This window comes from Bos grunniens, chromosome 5, assembly GCF_055505025.1.
Source record: "Bos grunniens cultivar Pamir isolate PY7600 chromosome 5, Bosgru_T2T1.0, whole genome shotgun sequence".
Taxonomy (NCBI): domain Eukaryota; kingdom Metazoa; phylum Chordata; class Mammalia; order Artiodactyla; family Bovidae; genus Bos; species Bos grunniens.
In genome coordinates, this window is record NC_141169.1 from 39,711,316 (window position 1) to 39,738,786 (window position 27,471).

Genomic DNA, 27,471 nt, shown 5'->3' on the forward strand with positions numbered 1-27,471 from the left:
AAGTATTAGAGCTTCAGCTTCAGTATCAGTCCTTCCAGTGAATATTCAGGACTGATTTCCTTTAGGATGGACTGGTTGGATCTTCTTGCAGTCCAAGGGACTTTCAAGAGTCTTCTCCAGTTCAAAAGTATCAATATTTCGGTGCTCAGCTTTCTTTATGGTCCAGCTCTCACATCCATACATGACTACTGGAAAAACCATAGCTTTGACTAGATGGATCATTGTTGGCAAAGTAATGTCTGTGCTTTTTAATATGTTGTCTAGGTTGGTCATAGTTTTTCTTCCAAGGAGCAAGTGACTTTTAAGTCGTGGCTGCAGTCACCATCTGCAGTGATTTAGTTCCCATTAAAAAGTGTGTTCATATTGTCTATTAGTGAGAATGTAAACTTTTTTTAAATTTAAATTTATTTATTTTAATTAGAGGCTAATTACTTTACCATATTGTATTGGTTTTGCCATACGTCAACATGCATCCGCCATGGGTGTACATGTGTTCCCCATCCTGAACCTCCCTCCCACCTCCCTCTCCATACCATCCCTCTGGGTCATCCCAGTCCACCAGCCCCAAGCATCCTGTATCCTGCATCGAACTTGGACTGGCGATTCGTTTCTTATATGATATTATATGTAAACTTTTAAAGGTAGGGAGCTACATATTTCTATCTTTTACGTATCTACTGTTGTCTAGGTCCTTTGTGTAGTATCATACGTATAGCAAGGATTCTAGAAAGTACATTCCATGAAGATGGGGATCTTTGCTTTGATCATGTATGTCCAGTACCTTGAACAATGGGGACACATATAGTCACTGAAAGCTACTTGCTAGGTGACTGCCTGAATAATGAATTGATAAGTTTCTTATAAAGGCCCTTTCCTTCTCACTGAGTTCAGACATCTCCAGGAAGGAACTCAATGCTTCAAATTGCATTATAAAGACATTGTCATCAGTCTTCTTCTAGGGGAAACATTTTAAAATGCAAATATTGCGTGTGTTTCTGGTTTCAGTGGGAATAAGGCAACAGCTTAGTTCTGAGTCTGTATTTCTTCTTGGAAACGTCTTAGAGCAAAAAGGAGAATACCAAAACAAAGCTCATAAGTGACATTTTTCAGTGAAACTGGAAGTCAGAGAAAACTGTAAACTCCATATGAAGAATAAGTTTTACTAAATATAGAGCCAGGAGTGAAGCTAAGTAAGAAGTTGCAACAATAACATACTGTTAAGTGAAAACAGTAAAGCTCAGAAGAGTATCTATAGTTGCTCCTTTCCTGTAAGAAGGAAGAGGGTATAAGTGCATACACAAGTCTTTGCTTATATTTGCTGAAGGAAAATCAGGAAATATAAACCAGAAACTTAAGGGACTGCTTTCCTATAAGGTGGGATGGGATAGAAAGAAGGGGATGTGAGGAGAGAGGAGCCGGACAAAGGGCGGGGGGTGACACTTTGTAAGTATAACTTCTTGTTCGGCTCTGACTCTTAGAGTCATGGTACTATTCACACATCTAATGAGTGAACAAACAACTAAAAGCAAGTAGGCTGTGGGAGGTTCACAAAATGGAATAATACAAACACTGAGAAGCAACCCTCTGTGTTCCAAACAAATAACATACTCACACTGAAGGAGTGGGAAAGAAAAGAACTAAGTAACTGGAAAACAATGTCTTGGATTGACTGCTCTGAGGTCAACACAGAAGGATGGTACACGAACTCATGGCCAGCTCCTTAGTAAAAGTAGGTTGGTTCTCTGTCACTGGGACCTGGACCAGCAATTCTGAAATTTCTTAAATCACTCACTGCTGCAGCTGCTGCTGCTGCTGCTAAGTTGCTTCAGTCGTGTCGGACCCTCAGCGACCCCATGGACTGCAGCCCACCAGGCTCTCCCTTCCATGGGACTTTCCAGGCAAGAGTACCAGGATTGCATAAATAAGTAAATAGATAGTAGATAATGAAAGCTGGGTTCTCTGTGTGAGTAAGAAGTTATGAATAAGAAAAAGAAGGCTAAAATGAATCCTGTGAGACTGGATTGAAATCAGAGGTATTAATATGAGCTCCTGGTTTCTACTACACATTCAAGTAGATAAATACATAAATATAGGTATGTGTGTGGAGTGGGTCAGAGCATACATATACTTAGCTCTGGCTGCTGAGAGACCAAGAATCTACGACGTCTACCATCCAGATCTTCTTCTCTAAACATCATTCTCCAAAAAAATGAATTAAGTGGCTCCTTCTGGGGCTGTGGGTGCATGCTAATTTGCCTTAGTCATGTTTGACTGTGCAACACTATGGACTACAGCCTGCCAGGCTCCTCTGTCCATGGGATTATTCAGGCAAGAATACTAGAGTGGGTTGTCATGCCCTCCTCCAGGGGATCTTCCTGACCCAGGTATCAAATTTCCATCTTTTATTTCTCCTGCATTGGCAGGTGGATTCTTTACCACTAGCACCGCCTGGGAATCCCTGTTTTGGGGCTTGTTTGTATGTTCAGTCACCCAGCCATGTCTGACTCTTTGTGACCCTGTGAATTGCAGCACACCAGGCTTCCCTGTCCCTCACCATTTCCTGAAGTGTGCCCAAGTTCATGTCCATTGCATCGGCGATGCCATCCAGCCACCTCATCCTTTGATGCCCTCTTCTTGTTCTGCCCTTAATCTTTTCCAGCATCAGGGACTTTTCCAAATGAGTCAGCTGTTCGCATCAGATGACCAAAATACCGGAGCTTCAGCTTCCACATCAGTCCTTCCAATGAGTATTTAGGGTTGATTCCTTTAGGACTGACTGGTTCTGGGGCTACTGGAGGGAAAATACAAACTGAGCCTGGAATGTCTTGTAGTGCCAGAAGATAAGGAAATGCTCAAAAAAAGCTGGAGGTGGTGATGCTTATTGAAAGAATATGGGAGCCAACATGAAGGAGCTTCTAATGTTGAAACAGTTTAGCAACAAAATAATGACAGTGTGAGGTTTTAACCCATAGATTCAAATGAATAAATAAACAAATAGCCATGCATCCATGAATGATTATTTATATTGAATGAAATCATATAGTACAAATCTTCACTTTTCCCCTCTTGAATAACAGTTTTCTATCACCAAGCTACACTTTCAGTTCAGTTCAGTTCAGTCGTTCAGTCGTGTCCGACTCTTCGTGACCCCATGAATCGCAGCACGCCATGATATAGTTGTTTTTTGTTTATATGACCATGGAGCCTGGCCTCACATTTTCCACATGGTAGGTGCTCAATAATTAAACAGGAAGGAGGTTTCTCAACTTGGACTTGTGGAGGAAATAGGTAGCTTATCTGCTTGAAACCTCACTTCAGGTTATTTTTATTGTCTCTCTCTCTGTCTTTTTTTTTTTGGTTGGGGGAATTTTTATTTTTAGCTGGAACAATGGCTTCTTTATAAAAATTTAGAAGACCACGTGTGTTTTCTGATGAATTATACCTGGGGTAAGAAGAGTAAAAGTAAACTGCAGAGTATCAGTGAACTTCCAGTGAACGATCAATATTATAGGCGATCTCATTTTCAGAGGTTGGAGTTTCCTCTAATGCTGCTGCTGAGACAAACTAGGCCTGCCAAATGCTGTGCTGTCTCATTTAAAAATCTTATCATTAATTTGAAAACAAAGCAGGAGGGATTTTGTTTGTATTCCTTTGTCTTCCCATCGATGGACTACCTCTTGGCTGCCTCGCATCATGAGGTCTGGCTGGGACTCTGCGGGGCTCTGCATGATCAGAGCAGCTCTATCTCTGCAAAGCACACAGGCGTCGATATAAAGCCCCCAAAATAGTGTCTTCCAAAGTCTCTTGTTTCCTAGGGTTTCTTTTTTTCATCTTTCTCTCATCAGATAGACAGGAATGAATACTCTAGACAGCACCTTTGAGGAGACTCTGTGAGCACCTTTCAAATACCGTCACCGGTGAGACTCCTTTCTGAGAGGGACCTGGGAAGCCGGCATCTGGAGATGCCTGATACGTGAAATCTCACCTTTTGAAATGAGAAGGCAGAAGATCCTCCAGCCTTCCTTGCTGGTGCTGGCCATTAGGTACTGAGTAGCCAGAGAGCTTTGAGTTTGTGCGTTTCAGGTTGTACTGGGTTTTATAAATGTGACTTTGGAAAAAAAAATTTATACAACTTCAAGGGATGATGCATTTTCTTTGGTAAAGTAGCCCAAAGCTTTCAAATAGTGATAAATCATCTGAGCGCATTAGTGGGTTTGAGAAGCAACATTTTTTAGCTAACATTGCCATTTCTTTTCCCACCAGGATTTCCTTTCAAAGAAAATTTATTACCATGTCTCTTTGACTGAAATATCTCCTCAAACACAACTGGATCGAAAATATAGTCAATCCATTGTTTTTGCCTACCTTAATAACTAAATTGAATTGACTATATTGTTGATTCCAATTGATTGTGAAGAAGTCTTCTAAATTGGCTTGAAAAAAAATTAAGCTGGTAACCATCTGAGTCAGTGACCACATAAAAACATGACCTGTGTTCTTTGCAGACTAACTTTCAGTTTTTCCTGATGGATCTAATTTCCAAAGTTATTTCTTTTTCCCTTGAGAAAGGTAATTGCATTAATGACAACAAAATGCTTTATTTCTCTGAAAAATTTTGTAGTTTTTTGGATCCAGATTCTATGTCACAAAAATCATATGTTTTCCAAATTTCCTTTCAAAATAAAGAGAATGCATTCTTTTATGACTGGGAAAAGGTGAAAAAGTAATTCCTAATTACTCGATTCTAGCTTAAGAATAGGATAAATCATTTTTTTTTTTCATTTTAAGTTACTGAGATGCATTTTGCTGAAGCCTTAGATTTTTTTTTCTAACCGTTTATCTTTTGCAGATGTAGAGTTGAATCTCTTCTCCAGACACTAGGAAAATATCTGAAGATTCAAGGAATCTAAGAAGAGATTTCTAGACATTCCTGTGGTAAAGAGAGAAGAAAATTTTGTTTGCTATTAAATAAACAAACACAAAAAAATTACAAGTAGTTAACTTAAAACCATGGTGAAATAAAGTCTGACTCCATGTTTGATGGTTGACTGCTGACGGTTTCAAAGCCATGCCTTTCTTTCTCTTCTTGCCTCCTATCTGGGCAAGCCACTATGGAAGCTGTGGACTCCTTTTCTTGATGCCAGCAACTTTCACACTGGCTCTACTTTCTAACCAAAATAAGAATTAAAGCCACTCACTCCTTTCACTCAGCCACTTGGGATCAGTTTGAGTGTCTGCCTCGGGTTTCCTAGAAAGCTACATTATGAGAATAATAAATATTTCAGATCTTCTCAGTGCATGTGTTGAGTAAATAATCACAATATCTGAACCAGTCGTAGGTGGGGGATTGATTCTCTTGTCTAAGGGCAACTACAAAATAATTGGTGCTACAAGCAGGACGGTGCAGGCGGTGACTGTCTCTTCTTTTGCTTTTGGTTTTCTCACTGGTTAGCAGTGAGCATGCACTCTGAACTCCTGCCTGCTGGCTAATGTGTGCTTTGAGCTATGCCACTTTATGCTATATTTGCCAAGTCCTGCAGAGCCTCTGGTATAGATTTCACTGATTGAAGTTATTGGAAGTTTGGGACAGGAGGAAAATGATTAGCTCTTTCTCTTCTCTCTCTCTCTTTTTAAAACATATGTATATATTGCAAGCTAATTATCATAGTGGTCAACCTTCATCACTGCTCATAGTTACAATTTTTGTATGTGTGTGATGAGAACTTTTAAGATTTACTTTCACAGCAACTTTAAAATATACAACACAGAAAGTGAAGAGGAACTAAAAAGCCTCTTGATGAAAGTGAAAGAGGAGAGTGAAAAAGTTGACTTAAAGCTCAACATTCAGAAAACAAAGATCATGGCGTCTGGTCCCATCACTTCATGGGAAATAGATAGGGAAACAGTGGAAACAGTGTCAGACTTTATTTTTTTGGGCTCCAAAATCACTGCAGATGGTGACTGCAGCCATGAAATTAAAAGACGCTTACTCCTTGGAAGGAAAGTTATGTCCCACCTAGATAGCATATTCAAAAGCAGAGACTTTGCCAACAAAGGTCTGTCTAGTCAAGGCTATGGTTTTTCCAGTGGTCATGTATGGATGTGAGAGTTGGACTGTGAAGAAAGCTGAGCACTGAAGAATTGATGCTTTTGAACTGTAGTGTTGGAGAAGACTCTTGAGAGTCCCTTGGACTGCAAGGAGATCCAACCAGTCCATCCTAAAGGAGATCAGTCCTGGGTGTTCATTGGAAGGACTGATGCTGAAGCTGAAACTCCAATACTTTGGCCACCTCATGCGAAGAGTTGACTCATTGGAAAAGACCCTGATGCTGGGAGGGATTGGGGTCAGGATGAGAAGGGGACGACAGAGGATGAGATGGCTGAATGGCATCACCGACTTGAAGGACATGAGTTTGGGTAGACTCCAGGAGTTGGTGATGGACAGGGAGGCCTGGCATGCTGCGATTCATGGAGTCGCAAACAGTCGGACACAACTGAACTGAACTTATGGTTAGCTTTAGTCACCAGGTTGTATATTACATCCTCAATGCTTACTTATCTCATAACTGGATGTTTGTACCTTTTAACAGCCTTCACCCATTTCCCCAGCCCCTACTTCCCACCAACCTGTTCTTTGTTTCTGTATTTAAGGTTTTTTAGATTCCACATATAGGTGAGATTATCCAGTATGTGTCTTTCTGTCTGATTTATTTCACTAGCAAAACGTCCTCAAGGTCCATCCATGTTGTCATAAATGGAAGGATTTCCTTCTTTTTTAGGCTGAATAACCTTCCACTGTGCACATAAACCACAGTTTCTTCTATTCATCTCTCAATGGAGATTTAGTTATTGCTTGTCTTGGGTAGCAGGTGGCCCTGGGCCATGTGTTTTAGCCTGAACCTATCTATAAGTCTCAGACCACATTGTGTCTCCATTTCAGCATAAGCAGAGGTTAATACTGCGCTGAGGGAAATGACTCACCCTGTGATTGCTGGCTCTGTCTCACGTAGGCATTGGCCTTTGTTCTGTAGACTCCTCAGGGGAGAGACTGCTCTGGGCAGTATATGGCCCATCTGGTGATCACTTACATGAGGAAGAGTGGTCACTGTGTGGAGTGCTAACGTTCATACTCCCAAAAGCCCATGGCTCATAAGGACTCTATAAAATGATTCTTCTTATGCTGCTGCCCAGACTTCTGTCATCAAAAATATTGTGTTCCTCTGGATTTTAGGGAATGAACCCATGGTCCAGATCGTTATGAAAGACAGTCCCAAATGCTTCACTCCATGCACTTTAAAGGGTCCAAAGACACCATTGTCCTAGGGAACACCTGCAAAATAGATGTCAGAGACTCTGGGTTTGATTGAATGCTGCAGCTTATCAACATAGCAAAGGGTTAAGCCCAGGATCGCTAAACTCAGTAAAGCAATGGGAGAGCTCTCTTACCCCCATAATACTGATCTGACAATCCCTGGAGGAATAAATTTGTAAATGTGAGCAGGATAGAGCTTTCCAAATCTCTCATAACCACCAAAACCAAATCAAAACAAAACAAAACACCTTGATACAAGAAAAGGAAACAAAAACTAAAACAGACAAAAGAGAAGAAAGCCAAAACTAAAACTTAAAAGGGTATGTATCATTTGGTTTTTGCACCTCTACAACATACAACATTTTTTTTTTTTGAGTATTTATTTTTTTAAATTTTTTTTTTCTTTACTAATTTTTTTTTCTTTTCTTTTTTTTTTTATTCCTTTATTTCTCATGTGTTCCCCATCCTGAACCCTCCTCCCTCCTCCCTCCCCATACCATCCCTCTGGGTCATCCCAGTGCACCAGCCCCAAGCATCCAGCATCGTGCATTGAACCTGGACTGGCATCTCGTTTCATACATGACATTTCACATGTTTCAATGCCATTCTCCCAAATCTTCCCACCCTCTCCCTCTCCCACAGAGTCCATAAGCCTGTTCTATACATCAATGTCTCTTTTGCTATCTCGTATACAGGGTTATCGTTACCATCTTTCTAAATTCCATATATATGAGTTAGTATACTGTATTGGTGTTTTTCCTTCTGGCTTACTTCACTCTGTATAATAGGCTCCAGTTTCATCCACCTCATTAGAACTGATTCAAATGTATTCTTTTTAATGGCTGAGTAATACTCCATTGTGTATATGTACCACTGCTTTCTTATCCATTCATCTGCTGATGGACATCTAGGTTGCTTCCATGTCCTGGCTATTATAAACAGTGCTGCGATGAACATTGGGGTACACGTGTCTCTTTCCCTTCTGGTTTCCTCAGTGTGTATGCCCAGCAGTGGGGTTGCTGGATCATAAGGCAGTTCTATTTCCAGTTTTTTAAGGAATCTCCACACTGTTCTCCATAGTGGCTGTACTAGTTTGCATTCCCACCAACAGTGTAAGAGGGTTCCCTTTTCTCCACACCCTCTCCAGCATTTATTATTTGTAGACTTTTGGATCACAGCCATTCTGACTGGTGTGAAATGGTATCTCATAGTGGTTTTGATTTGCATTTCTCTGATAATGAGTGATGTTGAGCATCTTTTCATGTGTTTGTTAGCCATCTGTATGTCTTCTTTGGAGAAATGTCTATTTAGATCTTTGGCCCATTTTTTGATTGGGTCATTTATTTTTCTGGAGTTGAGCTGTAGGAGTTGCTTGTATATTTTTGAGATTAGTTGTTTGTCGGTTGCTTCATTTGCTATTATTTTCTCCCATTCTGAAGGCTGTCTTTTCACCTTGCTAATAGTTTCCTTTGATGTGCAGAAGCTTTTAAGTTTAATTAGGTCCCATTTGTTTATTTTTGCTTTTATTTCCAATATTCTGGGAGGTGGGTCATAGAGGATCCTGCTGTGATGTATGTCAGAGAGTGTTTTGCCTATGTTCTCCTCTAGGAGTTTTATAGTTTCTGGTCTTACGTTGAGATCTTTAATCCATTTTGAGTTTATTTTTGTATATGGTGTTAGAAAGTGTTCTAGTTTCATTCTTTTACAAGTGGTTGACCAGATTTCCCAGCACCACTTGTTAAAGAGATTGTCTTTAATCCATTGTATATTCTTGCCTCCTTTGTCAAAGATAAGGTGTCCATATGTGCGTGGATTTATCTCTGGGCTTTCTATTTTGTTCCATTGATCTATATTTCTGTCTTTGTGCCAGTACCATACTGTTGTGATAACTGTGGCTTTGTAGTAGAGCCTGAAGTCAGGTAGGTTGATTCCTCCAGTTCCATTTTTCTTTCTCAAGATCGCTTTGGCTATTCGAGGTTTTTTGTATTTCCATACAAATTGTGAAATTATTTGTTCTAGCTCTGTGAAGAATACTGTTGGTAGCTTGATAGGGATTGCATTGAATCTATAAATTGCTTTGGGTAGTATATTCATTTTCACTATATTGATTCTTACCATGAACATGGTATATTTCTCCATCTATTAGTGTCCAACATACAACATTTTATGTGTATGCTATCTTTACACAAGATCTTTGCCACGTGCAACCTTCCCCAGGAGCAGAGGTCTGACATGGTACTGATGACATTCTCCAAGGAGATTCACTGACACAACCATTCAGGACCTATGATTATAAAAGAGCTCTCACAAGCAGGGATGGCCCATTGCCTTACACTTATGACAAGGTCTGGACACTTCAGTAAAATTTCGGCTAATTAATTTGGATACCCATTGATGTGCCCTATCCCTATACTGTCAAAAAGCTACTATTGTGCCTCCTAGCACTCCCAATATTAAGACAGGGCTTTCTAGTTTAGATGTAACTTGTTTCTCATTTGTAAGTTTTAGTTAAGCCCATTCATACTTTACCACAAATTGGTCTATTTTGGGTGAAGTCCTGTACAAGAAAAGGCTCTAAAATCCATCTAAATGGCAACTGTTAGGGATCCCCAGATAGCCCTTCACTGTTGAGATTTTAGCAGCCTCTTTTCAAGATTGCAGGCTTTCCTGGTGGCTCAAACTGTAAAAAATCTGCCTGCAATGCAGGATACCTGGGTTCAATCCCTCGGTCAGAAAGATACCCCGGAGAAGGAAATGACTATGCGCTCTTGTATTCTTGCCTGGAGAATTTCATGGACAGAGGAGTCTGGAAGGCTACAGTCCATGGGATTGCAAAGAGTTGGACACAACTGAGTGACTAACGCTTTCTCAAGCCCCCTGGAGTGTCTGGACAACGCATGGTAGCCATAAGTTGCTCATGAGCTTCTGGTACAAGAAACTGCCCATCTCAGCCCACAACACACACCATTAGAATGGCAACTCCTGGCCACATTCCAGGTCCTTTGAAAACAGAGGCTCACATAGGTCCTGAGCCCATGACTCCCTGCCCCCACGCACTGCCTGTCCATCACATCTTGGGTCATGGAGGCAGCACCCTTCAGACTGCCATGGCCACAAGATCCCCTTATTGACATAAGAATGGTACTCATAGCGTAGATCCAACTCCTGGTCTCCTAGCATATCCCACTTACAGAAGGAAGTGGCTTCTCCTGTCCTCAGCTCCTTGCTAGGTGCAACAGGACCAAAGGAAGTCCACCTCTCTTTTGGATCCATTGGCCACCTGGGAAGCTCCTGGAGATTACCTGAGTAATACAGAAAGGGAGTCTGTGCACTTTACGGGTGATAGTGTCACCATCACTTGTTAGAGCCTGCTGGACACTTCTGCTATCCATCCCCTAACTGGACATCTCTGATCAAGCATGGGATCTGAAGGTCAGCATAGTTAGCTGACCCTCAGGCAATTATCTTAGCACTAGAGGTGGCCCTGGTTAATAATCAGCTCCACCTGCACAATGTTAGATTTGTGGCCTATTGCCAATGGTCTGGCTGTCTGGTCCTATGAATATCAACAACAGCAATCCCATATCCAAAGTCCTCCTCTTTGAGGTAAAAACCTCTCAAAGTTTCTTGTCTCACTGATATCCAAAATATAAATTAAGATCACATATGTCTATGTGTATATTAAAGCCACAGAACACAGCCCCACTAACATTTCTTATCCTCTGGGAAGTTGTAGATACTATTGATGGTTACAAACTATGATAGAGTGAATAATAACATCTAAAGATGTCCACATTCTAATCCCCAGAATTGGTGCATATGTTAGCTGATAGAAGGGATTTTGCAGATGCAATTAATTTGAAAATCTTGAGATGTGAAGATTATTCCTGATTATGAGCCCAATGTAATAAAAAAAATGTCCTTATAAGAGGGAGGCAGGAGGAGCAGAGTCAGGAAAGGAGCTTTCAATGAAAGCAGAGGTCAGAGAGACAGTCAGAGAGTGACGCTGCACTGCTGGCTGTGAAGGTGAAGGTACCACAGGCTGAGGAATGTGGGTAGACTCCAGAGGCTGGCTGGAACAGGCAAGGAGATAGATTCTCTCCTGGAACCTCTACTGGCCCTGCTGACACTTTTATCTTAGCCCAGTGAGACTGATTTTGGACTTTTGACCTCAAGAACTAAGATAGTCCATTTTTGTTGTTCTAAGTTTGTGGTAATTTGTTATGGCAGCCATAGAAAACTAATACTCAACCCAAAGGCCTTCAGTTCTCAAAGTGCACAGTGCTGGACTCTTCCTGACCTCATACTACAGACCTCATAGAACACCATCATGGTTCACTTCAACCAGTCCCAGTTCAATTAAAGGAGACACAACACATTTCCATCACTGATCAAACATCAGGGGAGAATTTTAATGAAGAGTCTGACTCAGTGTTTGACATTTGGCTGCTGATACATTATAAGTCTTACCACTACTTCTTCCCTTCTTGCCCCAAATATGGAAAAACTGATAAGAAAACCTCCACTTTCCCTCCCTTGGGCCAGAAGTTCAAATCACTTAAATCCTTTGACTTCAGGTGGAAACTCTCACCTTGATCTGATTCCTCAACCACCATAAAACTCCCAAACAACTCACCTGCCTTTGTTCAAGCTATTTTGGACCAGCAGTTATCCTCCTCGCCCCAGAAAGCCTCATTACGTGAGTCATCAACGTCATCACCCTGCCAGTTTGTGGCATCATCAGGCTCAACTCTGACCAGTTTTGATTGAGGGTTTGATCTTGCCTCTGTGGTGTGACCACAAAACACCAAGGTATCTCAGCCATATGGGATGCTAAATGCACATCTTTTAAAATTATTGTTTTTCCCCTTGTTTTCTTTTTTTCCTTTGAAAATGATTTTATATTAAAGTAAGCAAGACATTTTAGTGTGAAATGGGAGACTTCAAAGCAATTCATGCCCTCAGGCTTTTTTTCGGAATGGGTTCATCTTCTGTCATTAGGGCTGCTTCAAGGGAAAAGACTGAGAATCACTATATTAAGAAAACTTGACTTCAAATCCAGAGTCAGACTATTTCAGAAGGAATACCTAGTAACCTGCATCTGAAAATTGATCTAACTCCTCAGGACGAGCAGCTTATCTTGAATAATATCCAAGTGAAGAAGCTTTGAATATTTCTTTAAATATCAGTTAACACCTGTGTACCTGCACAGAGATTTAAATATTTTGGAGATTACCAACCTAAAAAAATTAATTGCCATTCCTTTCTTTTCTGCATTACTATTTAATCAAGAATTCATAATGATGTCTTGAAGATCCCTGAATGAGTGGCTGCTCCATGAAATTATATGTGTATGTCTCTGTGTACGGAGAGAGAGAGAGATCTAAAGCAGTTGAATTGAGGACAGAAAAATTCTTATGTGTTACTGTAGTATATAATGTACTGTGAATGTATCTGCCAGGTTGCATTCTTCCAAACTAAAAACTTTTAAAAGCATTTTGTCTCTTAAAAAGTCATATTCTACAGAGCAGTGATGAAGGAATATCTGGTCACCCAGCCATAGAGCCCGTCCCGAGTGGGTGGGTGTCGAGGCAGTGCCCTGGAGCCAGTTCACCAGTGCTCCCATGAGAAGCCCCACAGCAGCACAGCACGTGTATTTTACTCACACCCCAAACATACTGGTGGTGGTTTGGTTGCTGAGTCATGTCCGACTCTTGCGATCTCATGGACTATAGCCTGTCAGGCTCCTCTGTCCATGGGATTCTCCAGGCAAGAATACTGGAGTGGGTTGCCATTTCCTTCTCCTGGGGATCTTCCCAACCTGGGAATTGAACCAGGGTCTCCTGGATTGTAGGCAGATTCTTTACCAACTGACCTACAAGGGAAGCTGAACATACTAGTCGTTGCTTTAAAATGCTTATTCTTCCACTGCTCCATTTTAGCCCTGGCTGAAAATGGGCATAGAGGGGGGAGGGAAGTTGGAGAAAGAATATAAAATCCCTTCAAATGCCTCAGCTGTTCCCTGGGCTTTCTTTACTAAGTAGAGCCCTTTTTTTCTTTATGACCTGCCTCAAATCCCACTTGCTAATGCCTTTTCCTGATCATTAGCCTGCAGCTTAAAGAAATGTCTTTTTTGTGCCCCTTCTCACCTGTTCCATTCACCTGGTAGTTATTCATCCATTCCAGTGCCACTTTTCTGTGTTCTTAGCCTTATTAGATTTTAAACTTTTTATCCTCATTCTGAATAAAATCTTTTCTTAGAAGAAATTTAATCTCATTCATTCATTTATCTCAGCTGTGCTGGATCTTTGTTGTTGTGGGGGCTATTCTCTAGTTGCGGTGCCCGGGCTTCTCATTGCAATGGCCTCTTTTGTTGTGGAACACGGGCTCAGTAGTTATGGTGCATGGGCTTGGTTGCTCTTTGGCATGTGGGTTTCTCCTGGATCAGGGATCAAACTCATGTCTCTTGCATTGGCAGGCATATCCTTTACCACTGAGCCACCAGGGAAGCCCCTGAATAAAGTCTCATCGAAGGCAAGGACGACATCTTAAGGTTCTTTTTATCCTTGATGTGACATATTTGAGTGACTTCAAACCATAGTTACTCCATAAATATATGTTGGATGAGTGGATGTTGATTAAGTTTTGGCTTATGGGATACTTTCAAAGGGATACTTGCATCCCCAGAGAACTTCTGGTGAGTACCAGTGAGTCTGACTACAGAAAAGACCATTAATATTGAAAGGACTTGCATACTCATAGTTATTAAAAATCTAAACTACTGATATATTTATTGAATAATTTCCACGTGCTAGGTACTGTGCTAAGTTTGGTGAATTCAAAGATCACTAAGAAACGGTCGCAGTGTTGGAGACCTCACGACGTAAAAGGGAGACAGGTTCACAGATAGATGACATTAAGGCAATTGCATGAGTGTTAGGACAGAGGGGTGAACACAGGGATTTACAAATAAAAGGAAATCTTTGAAGGAAAGTTATGAGATGGGGAGCTTTGTCTTGATCATCAAAACAACTGACACAGTAAGAAGACTCAACCAAGCTCATTGCTCGGTAGATATTAGCTTATGCTTCTGTTTCAGTTTTCCTCTTTGCATCCCAAAGCTCTACTGTTGTTTACAGGCTCAATCTCACTCACTGCTCTTTCGTTTTCATAAACAAAAACATTTTTAAAAAGTTTTTTTCATGTGTTTTTAAAATTTGTTTTTAGTTGTAGGATATTGCTTTACAGTAAATCAGATACTGTTGCTTTTTGTGTCCAATTATTTTGTGACCCCATGGACTGTAGTCCACCATGTTCCTCTGCCCATGGGATTTTCAAGGCAAGAATATTCCTTCTCTGCCGTAAGTACACATATATCTTCTCCTTCTTGAGCCTGCTTCCCACCCCCTCTTCCTACCCCTCTAGGTTGTCACACAGCATCAGGCTGAGCTCTCTGTGTTATATTGGGCTTTCTTGGTGTCTCAGAGGTAAAGAATCCACCTGCAATGCAGGAGACCTGGGTTCAATGCCTGAGTCAGGAAGGTCCCCCGGAGGAGGAAAGAGAAACCCACTCCAGTATTCTTGCCTGAAGAATCCCACAGACAGAGGAGTCTGGCAGGCTACAGTCTGTAGGGTCGCATAGAGTTGGACACGACTGAAGCAACTGAGCATGCACACAGGCGATGTATATATTTCAATACTACTCTCTCAGTTCCCACCCGTTCCATCCCTTGCTTCATCCACAAGTTTAACTTTTTCTACAGGGATCTATCATGCGCCCTTTTCTTCTTTTTCCCGCTGAATGATTTTGGCTAATTTCATATGGAATACTATGGAAACACCCTCCTTGCTCCCAAACACAGTCAAAGACAATGCAAGTTATAACCTGTTTTTATTTTTAATTCCAGTGGTACAGAGGTGAATGATTTCCCAGAAAGTCTGTGCTAGTAAGGAAGAAAATTTTCACAGTTTTTTTCAATCTTGATTTACTACGTTGGAGACAGGTTTAGATTGACTGCTTTTGGAATCCCCTTGACATATGACTCTGGTAATGAAGTGAGACATCTAGTCCTCAAAAGATCAGCTTTAGAGTGAGGGTGTTAACATGAAGTGCCATCAATTACTGAGTCCATTTATTGATTGTATCGGGTTATACATGGACTAATATTGTTTGCATTGAGAATGAGATGACTGCATTTGACTAGAACAAAGGGCACACAGGTTTGTCTTTGTTTTGTGACCCATGACTAATTTTTAGAAGGACAGTAAGCAAATTTCTGTCAGTGTCTTTTTTATTGGGAAGATGGGACATTCCACCCTCCCTCATTTGTTGTTGTTGTTGTTGTTAACACCAATATTCTTGTAATGTAAGGGTGCTTACATGGGAGAAATCTGGTAGGGGGAACATATGTTTTCAAAAATAAAGCCTATGCATTTTTTATTAAAAACTGCTTTTTACAACAGCAGCATAATCTGCAGATGGAGAGCTGATATGGCCATCTTGCTGACTGTTAAAGAGTTTATTCTACATTAAATTGACTCCCAAGGGCTGCATTTTTCAGTGCTGTTATGACCACCAACCTTTCTTGTTGAGAAGGTCAATAGACCTGATATGAAGTCTTGTAAATCATCAACTCACTCTTTCTGTAATATCTAATGTGTCCCAGTTCACATGCCTTAAAAATTATAAACCCCTGCACATACTGTATATCAACCAAATAAATCAGCTGCTATAAATATGGGTTTTCTTTTGGTTCTGGACAGATTCATCCCATTGCATTCATAGGCTTTAAATGCTTTCAGCTCAGTAGACAGGATCTCTTTTAGTGTTCAGGCGTCAGAGAGCTGGGATGCAATCTGTTTTAAATACTTTATGCGCACAATTGACCCCGAAGCATTAAAAATAGCTCCCTGAAATTCTAAAGAATATAGAGATAAAACAATGGATGTGTTGTTAACTACCATGTTACTAGTTCATGGAAGACATAGAAATTTTATTTTGATTATAAAAAAAGGAGAGGATAATACGGACTGAATACGTGTGGATTCTTTGCATGTAGTGTGAAGGTAAGCTATAGTCCATCAAGCTCCTCTACAAATGGGTTTGAAAAACTCCTGGTATGTCCTCTCTGTTTGGTATGAAACTGCTTCTACACATACATCTTTTTATTAATCGACAGAATAAACTAGATACTTATAAAAATGTGGGACAATGAATGGATTATTAGTATGAAGTCATTTCCACTTTGCAATTTCCTAATTTTTAAAGTTGATCGTACAATGAAAAGGTTTGCAGCAACTTGTGGCACTGCTGATAGCGATAGTGATGGTGGATACACAGCTTTCCCAGTCAGTGTGTCTCGAATGACTTTTGTTTTTGTTTCCAGAGTGGTTTTGAGTTATGAATTTATTTCTCAAGCTATAAACATAGTAAATCCTTGCTTCTTGGTCTTAAAGGAGGCAATAAAAGAAAGAAGAGGAAAGTGGGAAGGTCAGACATCAGGTTTGGAAGCAGAGGCAGAGACCTAATTCTGTCACTGACAGTGCTAATATGTGTTAATCTTTAGTTGGTAAATTGTGTCCAACTCGTTGTAATACCTTGGACTGCAGCACAACAGGCTTCCTTATCCTTCACTATCTCCTGGAGTTTGCTCAAACTCATCTTCTTTGAGTTGTTGATGCCACCCAACCATCTCATCCTCTGTCATCCCCTTCTCCTCCTGCCTTCAATCTTTCCCAGCATCAGGGCCTTTTCCAAAGAGTCAGCTCTTCACATCAAGTGGACAAAGTATTGAAGCTTCAGATTCAGCATCAGTCCTTCCAATGAATATTCAGGACTGATTTCCTTTAGGATTGACTGGTTTGATCTCCTTGCAGGCCAAGGGACTAAACCACCACAGTTCCCAAGCATCAGTTCTTCAGTGCTCAGCCTTCTTTATGGTCCAACTCTCACCTCCACAGATGACTACTGGAAAAACCATATTTTGACTATATGGACTTCTGTTGGCAAAGTGATATGTCTGCTTTTCAATATGCTGTCTAGGTTTATAATAGTTTTTCTTCCAAGGAGCAAGCGTCTTTTAATTTCATGGCTGCAGTAATCACCTTCAGTGATTCTGGAACTCAAGAACATAAAGTGTGCCACTGATTTCATTTTCCCCCATCTATTTGTCATGAAGTGATGGGACTGGATGCCATGATCTTAGTTTTTTTAATGTTGAGTTTTAAGCCAGCTTTTTCACTCTCCTCTTTCACTTTCATCAAGAGGCTCTTTAGCTCCTCTTTGCTTTCTGCAATTAGCGTGATATCATCTTCATATGTTAATATTTTTCCTGGCAATCTTGTTTCCAGCTTGAGCTTCATCCAGCCTGGCATTTTGCATGATGTACTCTGCATAGAAGTTAAATAAGCAAAGTGACAGTATACAGCCCTAAAGTACTCTTTTCCCAATTTTGAACCAGTCTATTGTTCCATGACTGGTTCTAACTGTTGTTTCTTAACCTGCATACAGATTTCTCAGGAGGCAGTTAAGGTGGTCTGGTATTCCCTTCTCTTAAGAATCTTCCAGTTTATTGTGATCCCCACAGTCAAAGGCTTTAGTGTAGTCGATGAAGCAGAAGTAGATGTTTTTCTAAAATTCCCTTGCCTTTTCTGTGATCCAACTTATGTTGGCAATTTGATCTCTGGTTCCTCTGTCTAAATCCAGCTGTAAATCTGGAAGTTCTTGGTTCATGTACTGATGAAGCCTAGCTTGAAGAATTTTGAGCATTACCTTGATAGCATGTGAAATGAGGGCAATTGTACTGTAGTTTGTAACATACTTTGGCATTGCCCTTCTTTGGGATTGGAATGAGAACTAAACTTTTCCAGTCCTATGGCCACTGCTGAGTTTTCCAAATTTACTGGCATATTGAGTGCAGCAGTTTAACAGCATCATCTTTTAGGATTTTAAATAGCTCACCTGGAATCCCTTCACCTCCACTAGCTTTGTTTGTAATAATGCTTCCTAAGACCCTTTTGATTTCACACTCCGGGATGTCTGGCTGTAGGTGACAGAGCACACCATCCTGGTTATCCGGGTCCTTAGACATTTTTTCGTGTATTTCTGTGTATTCTTCCCACCTCTTTTTAATATCTTCTGCTTCTGTTAGGTCCTTGCCACTCCTCTCCTTTATTGTGCCCATCTTTGCGTGAAGTATTCCCTTGATATTTCTAATTTTCTTGAAGACATCTCTAGTCTGTCCCATTCTATTGTTTTCCTCTATTTCTTTGCATTGCTCACTTAAGAAGGCTATCTTATCTCTCCTTTCTATTCTTTGGAACTCTGCATTTAGTTGAGTATATCTTCTTTCTTCATTGCCTTTGGCATCTCTTCTTTTCTCAGCTATTTGTAAAGCCTCCTCAGACAATCGTTTGCCTTCTTGCACTTCTTTTCATTTGGGATGGTTTTGGTCACTACCTCCTGTACAGTGTTACAAACCTCTGTCCATAGTTCTTCAGGCACTTGTCTATCAGAGTTAATCCCTTAAGTCTACTTGTCAGGTCCACAGTATAGTCATAAGGGATTTGCTTTAGGTCATACCTGAATGGCCTAGTGGTTTTCCCTACTTTCTTCAACCTGAAGTCTGAATTTTGCAATAAGGACCTCATGATCTGAGCCATAGTCAGTTCCTGGTCTTATTTCTGCTGACTCAATAGAGCATCTTCATCTTCAACTGAAAAGAATATAATCAATCTGATTTCAGTATTGATCATTTGATGATGTCCATGTTCAGTTTTGTCTCTTGTGTTTTTGAAAAAGAGTGATTGCTATGACCAGTGTGTTCTCTTGGCAAAACTCTTAGCTTTTGCCCCACTTCATGTACTCTAAGGCCAAACTTTCCTATTACTCCAGGTATCTCTTGACTTTCTACCTATAATAAAAAGGACATCTTTTTTTGGTGTTAGTTCTAGAAGATATTTTAGGTCTTCATAGAATTTTGACTTCAGCTTCTTCAGCATTAGTGGTTAGAAGCAATATGTGAAGACATTTAATTTCTCTAAAATAATCAGTTCTGATTATTTGAAGATTCCATATTTGCAAATTTGCCTACTTGCTAACATTTACTTGTTAAAACCAAATCAATACTCATGGTACTTTTACCTCACACTACGTACATGTTCCCAGCTGAGAAAAACAGTACTGTAAAGAAGTATCCTTTCATGCTCTATTAAGAGAGACATTTTGTTCCAATTTTTGCTTTTCTGATGATGACTTTTCTTTTCAAAATAGCCCCCAAGCATAGTGCTGAATGCTGTTTTTGTGTTCCCAAGTCCAAGAAGGCTATGATGTGCTTTCTGGAGGAAATATGTATGTTAGTCACATTTCATTTAGACATGAATTATAGTGCTGTTGATCCTGAATTCAATGTTAATTAAGCAATAATATATATTAAATGAAGTGTCTCTAAAGAGAAACACATACAAAACAAGGAAATGTATTGACTGATTGATGAAAATGTGCCCAGAGGCTCACAGGAACCTAATTGTGTGGTTCCTCTAGGAACAGTGGTTTAGTACTCAGATTCAATATTTGTGGTGACTTTGTATAACACAGTTACCATGAATAATGCTGTTCAACTGCATAACTGTTTTGTAAAGAAAAGTGTTTATGATGTTACAGTAGTTCTCATGATGTTATGGTAGTTCATCTCAGAATTTTGAAATAGAAAGTATCAAGCAGGAAAACATAAGACATTCTATGTATTTCAAATGGAAAACATTTTAATAAGGACAATAAAACCCTTAAACAATGTTTAGAAAGGCTGTAGGAACAAAGGTCAAGGAAGCTTCCAGCACTATTATTAGTCTGAAGCATTAAAGAGGGTAGTTTTTAAAAAACTTCCCCGTAAACTGCTCTAAAGAAGTGCAACTCTTCTTGCAGCTTCCTCTGGAGAAGAGTGGCTTTTTCTTTTCTGCTTTTCAAGCCCCAAGTGTCTTTTATCAGTTAATCTCGAACCATACACATAAGGGATACTAAAAAATGTTCCTATTTCCTTTCCTTAGATTATCTTAGAAGAAAATGACAGCATTTGGGTTGCCAAAAGGTGGTTTAGAACAAGTAGTAGTAATATTAGTAGTTGTAATAGTAATAATGAAAAAATGATAGTCTAGCTGTAGTAATAAGATATTCAGGATACAGTAGAATCAAGCTCAGTCTCCTATTAACAGCTATGTCACAGCCCTAATGACCATGTACAGAAGTTCTTCCCTATTTATATAAATAGAACCTTCAAGGCCACAGGTTTACTCTGGTTTCAGAGCACGTGTCAGAATTTGCCAGATCCGGGTGTTTTTTGGGGGGCTTCCATGATAGCTCAATTGGTAAAGAATCTACCTGCAATGCACGAGACCTTGGTTGGATTTCTGGGTTGGGAAGATTCACTAGAGATGGGATAGGCTATCCACTCCAGTATTTTGGGGTTCTTCAAGAGATGGGAATACCAGACCACCTGATCTGCCTCTTGAGAAATTTGTATGCAAGTCAGGAAGCAACAGTTAGAACTGGACATGGAACAACAGATTGGTTCCAAATAGGAAAAGGAGTTCATCAAGGCTGTATATTGTCACCCTGTTTATTTAACTTACATGCAGAGTACATCATGAGAAATGCTGGACTGGAAGAAACACAAGCTGGAATCAAGATTGCCAGAGAAATATCAATAACCTCAGATATGCAGATGACACCACCCTTATGGCAGAAAGTGAAGAGGAACTGAAAAGCCTCTTGATAAAAGTGAAAGTGGAGAGTGAAAAAGTTGCCTTAAAGCTCAACATTCAGAAAACGAAGATCATGGCATCTGGTCCCACCACTTCATGGGAAATAGATGGGGAAACAGTGGAAACAGTGTCAGACTTTATTTTTCTGGGCTCCAAAATCACTGCAGATGGTGACTGCAGCCATGAAATTAAAAGATGCTTACTCCTTGGAAGGAAAGTTATGACCAACCTAGGTAGCATATTCAAAAGCAGAGACATTACTTTGCCAACAAAGGTTCATCTAGTCAAGGCTATGGTTTTTCCTGTGGTCATGTATGGATGTGAGAGTTGGACTGTGAAGAAGGCTGAGCGCCGAAGAATTGATGCTTTTGAACTGTAGTGTTGGAGAAGACTCTTGAGAGTCCCTTGGACTGCAAGGAGATCCAACCAGTCCATTCTGAAGGAGATCAGCCCTGGGATTTCTTTAGAAGGAATGATGCTAAAGCTGAAACTCCAGTACTTTGGCCACCTCATGCAAAGAGTTGACTCATTGGAAAAGACTCTGATGCTGGGAGGGATTGGGGTCAGGAGGAGAAGGGGATGACAGAGGATGAGATGGCTGGATGGCACCACTGACTCGATGGATGTGAGTCTGAGTGAACTCTGGAAGTTGGTGATGGACAGGGAGGCCTGGCGTGCTGTGATTCATGGGGTCGCCAAGAGTCGGACACGACTGAGCAACTGATCTGATCTGATTTGTGGCTTAGCTGGTAAAGAATCCGGCTGTAAGGCGGAAGACCTGGGTTTGATCACTGGGTTGGGAAGACCTCCTGGAGAAAGGAAAGGCTATCCACTCCAGCAATCTGGCCTAGAGAATTCCATGGACTGTATAGTCCACGGGTCGCAAAGTGTTGGACATGACTAAATGACTTTCACTTTCACTTTTGGGTGTTTTTCCTTTTTCTAGTTTCTTCTGTGAGAGTCTGGTGGTATCTTTTTTAAATTCTCAAAACCCAAAAGACATAATTGCACCACTTTGTGCAGACAATGGAGCTACTTGGCCCCTTGTTCATCTTACTGATGGAAGCTACTCTCAATGGTGTCCAGGGCCTGACACCCACTCTTTGGAGGGAAAAAGATGTTCAACGCCTCAAAGATGATTTGCTCTTCTGAGGGTGAACAGGTATAACAATGAGTGAAAGCTTAATAAATTTGTTATCCCCAGATACTTATTTGCATTGCAACATGGAAGAAATTTCAAGGTCAGTGTTGGAGACATTTTAGGGGAGGATCACTATGGTTAGTAGAGAAAGTCTTGGCATAGGAATGACCAGATCTGAGTTTTTATTCCTGTGCTTTTACAGCTAGCTAATATAAAAACAATAGTAAGTTTTAAACATAAGATTTGAAGTCCTGATATATGTCTTCTTGGGACTTTTGAATATTACTTCTGAAAGGTCACTTAAACCCATGGTTTGATAGCAATTTATAATTCCCTTAAAAAGTTAAAGGAAGGTTTTTGTAAAAATACCTACATAACCCCCTCAAAGTAAGTGATCAGGGATCGTATTTTTCAAAGGCTTTATTACCAAGGTAATGGATTCTGGAATAAATGAGAATTTGTTCAAATTTTGATTTCTTAAAAGAATAAGTTGTTTGGTTATTTCCTAGATCAGTGAGTAATGAGTAAAGGCGGTTTTCCTTGAGATTTGTTCAAGATGGTTTCAGAATTTAGAAGGTAACTTTAGGTCTGGTATTTTGGTTGCATTATAAAACCAAAGTGTCTTCACATGAGATCTGTTGTCATAAAGAAGCTGAGTTGTCACTGAGCCTCCTTCTCACTACATTCAGTGTGGGAAGGCCACTGATTTCAGTTGTTTCCATTATAGGACCATAACTAGCTTCCTCTTATGGCTGATTACACTTTATAGTTACTGTGTATATATATTTATGCAAATCCCTGTTCCTGGAAAGTTTCAGCTCAGCTGATAAAAGCAGTCAGTTTGATTTCCATCCTTTTATAAGAGAATGATAAAGGCAGCCTAGGAAGTGTTGGTTATTCAAGTAAAACAGTAGCTCTAAATTCTTTGCCTTTCCAGGCTTGTCCTTTAATAGAAAATAATGCTGTAAATAGAAGTGAGCCCGTTAGCTGGAAACAATTCAAGGATTGAATTAAATAAAAACTCCCCTGGGTTTCTGCATGAAAGCTATTGAATTTGGCTGCAAATGAGCACAAAGCACTTTCAAAAAATTTTTTTCTCATCTTTCCCCATTGTAGAGCCCTCGATTTAGTTTATTTGACAATAATGGATCTCCACTGACCTACATAACTCGTGTATTTAAATACTCATTTCATTTAAAAATACGTATTCAAATATCTATTTCATTAAAAAATATGTTGAGAGAGAATGTAACAGCTTGTTCAACCATCCTTCTTAACAGCTCCTCTGGAGTCTCTCTGTGCTCTCAGCTAAATCCAAACTTGCAGAATTTCATTATGAGAGAGTACTGAGTCAATTCAATTACGCTTGGAATTTGTGGTGGTCTGTCATGTTAGAGTTTCACCTGAGGGAACTGCAAAATGCATTCATTTTAATTTTGCTAAACTCACATGAGGCTATCCTGACTGAGGAAATTTGGGGAATGGGTTCTGATCATTTTTTACTTTGTAAAATTGAAGCATATCAAACACTGTGAAGAAAGCTGAGCACTGAAGAATTGATGCTTTTGAACTGTGGTGTTAGAGAAGACTCTTGAGAGTCCCTTGGACTGCAAGAAGATCCAATCAGTCCATTCTAAAGAAGATCAGTCTTGGGTGTTCATTGGAAGGACTGATGCTAAAGCTGAAACTCCAGTACTTTGGCCACCTCATGCGAAGAGTTGACTCATTGGAAAAGACTCTGTTGCTGGGAAGGATTGGGGGCAGGAGGAGAAGGGGACGACAGAGGATGAGATGGCTGGATGGCATCACCGACTTGATGGACGTGAGTCTGAGTGAACTCCGGGAGTTGGTGATGGACAGGGAGGCCTGGCGTGCTGCGATTCATGGGGTTGCAAAGAGTTGGACACGACTGAGTGACTGAACTGAACTGAACTGAATACACATATTAATGAGCAGAAAGTACACTGATCCTAAGTATACAGTTCAGTGAAGTTTTGCCTTTGTATACACACATCACCATCACCCTGATGAAGGCAGAGAACATCTCCTGCATCCCACAAGGCTCCCTTGTAGTTATTTCTAGACTCTAGTCCCATTCTGAACTTCTATCCCCATTCATTAGTCTTTTCTTCAACCTCATGAAATAAGTCCTGTACTATATAGTCTCTTGAGTTTTGTTTCTTTCACTTAGTATAACGTCTGTGTGATTCATCCATGTTGTTGTGTGTTATACCAGAGCTTATTCATCCATTCTCTTGTTGGGCATCTGGGTTGTTTCCAGTTTTGAATTACTACAGCATGAATTATCTATGAATGTTCTTGATTGTGTCCTTGGTGGATCTATGCACTCATTTCTCTCGATCTATGGTCTCATTTCACTTTGAAAAATTTTGTTAATGTTTTTCTTACAGCTTTGTGAAAGTCTCTGTATATTTTGGATGCAAGTCCTTTGTCAGCTATGTTTAACACAAATATTTTTTCCTAGTCTGAGACCTTTCTACTTTTTTAATGATGTATTTTGGTAATGGAAGTTATTTAAGGAAATTAAATTTATCACTTTTTGTGGTAATTCTTTTGGTATCTTTAATAAATTATTGCCCATGATAATATCAGACCTGTTTTTCTGATTGTGACTCTGCAGATACTTTGCAAATTGCATTCAGGGAACCAGCAACCTGAGTAGTGAATTGTCAAAGCCCTAATCAAGGAGTCAACTCTTTCATTTAGTTATGGGGAAGAAGTTTTTTCAAGACAATGGCAGTTGCTGTGGGATTGTTCTTAATTTGAACCATTAAGCAGCTCCCATTTACCTGCATGCTGTGCCCCCATTTCTAGCCTCTAAATGGGGCCTGACACTTTCTGATGTGCCTCCACTAAGGTCGTTTCTTCCCTTTTCTTTTTACTTAGCTCCATATCCTTTAAGTCTTAGCTTGAATTTTAATTCTAAAATTCCCTGAAGTGTGTTACATGCCACTCATTCTTAGCAAAGAGTAATTTGAATAATGCTAGTCACAGATTAAAATACATATTTGTACTTTTGCTTTGTCTATGTCTACTTCCTTCCAGAATGTGGTTCATAGGAGGTTTATTCAGTTTTATTATAAATAATGTTTATAATAATATCACCCAGAACAGTTTCTGGTCCACTTTTAAGTAATTAATAAACATTTTTGAATGAACAAATGATTAATAATCAACTAACTAATAGAACTCAGCTGTGCTGAATCTTTGCAGACAAATAAACCATGTATCATTAAAATAAAAAAATCAATTAACTTTAGAATGATATATAACAATAATAGTAGTAGTATTGATGATAGTCATGATAAAACAGAAAAATATTTAATCCAAAGTGTACTACCCAAAGATCATCTATATTATTTTCTATTCTATTCCAGACTTAATCTTTATCTGTAAACAATTTCTGAAAAACTGCTATCATAGATGAATTTTTGCTTTCTTTTGGCATATGAAATGCTGCATAATAAACATTACATTTCTAAGTATAAATGAGTAGTTACAATTTTTAATAACTGTGTAAAATGGTATAGAGTTGCTCTAGTGTGACTATCTTTACCCTGTTATCTGATATTTAGGCTGTTTTCTATATTTTGCTATTATGAATCTAACTTAAATGAATTGCTTCATGACCCTCCAGTGTAAGTAAGAAAGGTCAATTTTCTTTATTTTCATAAGTCAAATAAAATCTGGCTAGGACTCCCACCTGTTAAGGTTAATGAGAAATATAATCCCAGTCATTTTTGAAACAGTTTCTGTGACTTTAATTGGTTTTACCAGGAACGTGGGGCTAATGTGGCTCAAGCAAATTAGAGAAGGTTTCTAGCTTCAGCTTATCTTTGTTCCTTTCATTTTCTATTACAATCCAGTGTGGGGGCTGGTCCTCACTGTCTTGCACTTAAGGCTGCTTCAAATGACAACAGTAATGACTGACTGACTGCTCTCAGAAGCTCTGCCCATTGGTAGCAGCTCTGATAGGCAAGCACCTTCTCTCTGCTACTTTTGCAACACAGTTTTCCCCCCATAAAAGCTCAAACTCGAACTTTAGTTGCAGTCTTCTGGCATTAACTTACTCTCCTGGTAGTTCACTCTCATCCTGTGACAATTTTAATTTCTTCCTTTATAAACCTGGACCTCTCAAACCAAGGCCTCTGTGGGGTTTACTTTAGTGCAGCTTCTGAAATAGAACAAAGAGAGCTTGTTAAGCACCCAGGAACTCCACTCCAAGAGGAGTCTTGAACTTTATAATACAAGACATACACATCTATTGTGTGAATGAGGGAAGGGAAAATTTTTCTTCTCGTAAGTCCTCTAAGAATTAGGCCCATGTTCATATTCCAATTGATTTCCCTATTATGTATATAATACTACAATACATATCATGTAGCATATCACTTTTCCTCTAATAAATTAGTGGGTCAACTTTTATAAGTACTTTAACCGCTGTAACAAAGGGAACCCCCCTGAAACAGACAAGTTGGCATTCATTTCTGTAATTGTTATTATGAAACAATTTAGGAAATTCTAGCATGAAGATAAGGAGGAAACATGAGTCTCATGTGGTTAAGGAATATTGGGGAAGAAAGCTTCATTCTCAGCTTCTACTGTCACTGATGTTACAGTGACGCTTTCTGTTTATGACCCACGTAGGAAATCTGACCCTACTCTGCTGGGCTAAGAAGCTCCAAAGGGCAATAGCAATTTACCAAAAGACATCAGAGAGTTATCAAGAGACTAAAATCAGGCTAGAACCTGGAAAGATTGAGATCCATAGAAGTGAGCCCCTGTTTGGGCTTGATCTCTTTAGGAGGGTATGGGTTGTTGGCTCCAGAGAAAAGAAGAGAATGAGAGCCTAACTGGTGACCTTGGCAGACCTGAAAGGAACAGAAGTTTGAATTCATGGCTGGAAAGAGAACAAAAATGTTCTGGTGAAAATTCCTGGCTTTGGGCTCATGCTTTTTTTTTTTTTAAATTAGTACTATGTGCCCTCCGCCCGCTCGCGCGGAGGGCCCGCCCCGCGGTGCCGCCCCCGGCAGCGCCAGTCAGGGCCCGCCCCGCCCACCGGCCCGGGTCCTGGGCTCATGCTTTATAGAGTTACATTATAGGAGTAAAGACAGACCAGCCCTGAAAAGGACTGGATTTCCTACAAACTCTTTTTATCTCTAAACTGAAAGAAGGTGGTTCTAGATGGTCAGGGCTTTCATAGCCAACAACAACAACAGAAACAGATTTATTACAGAAC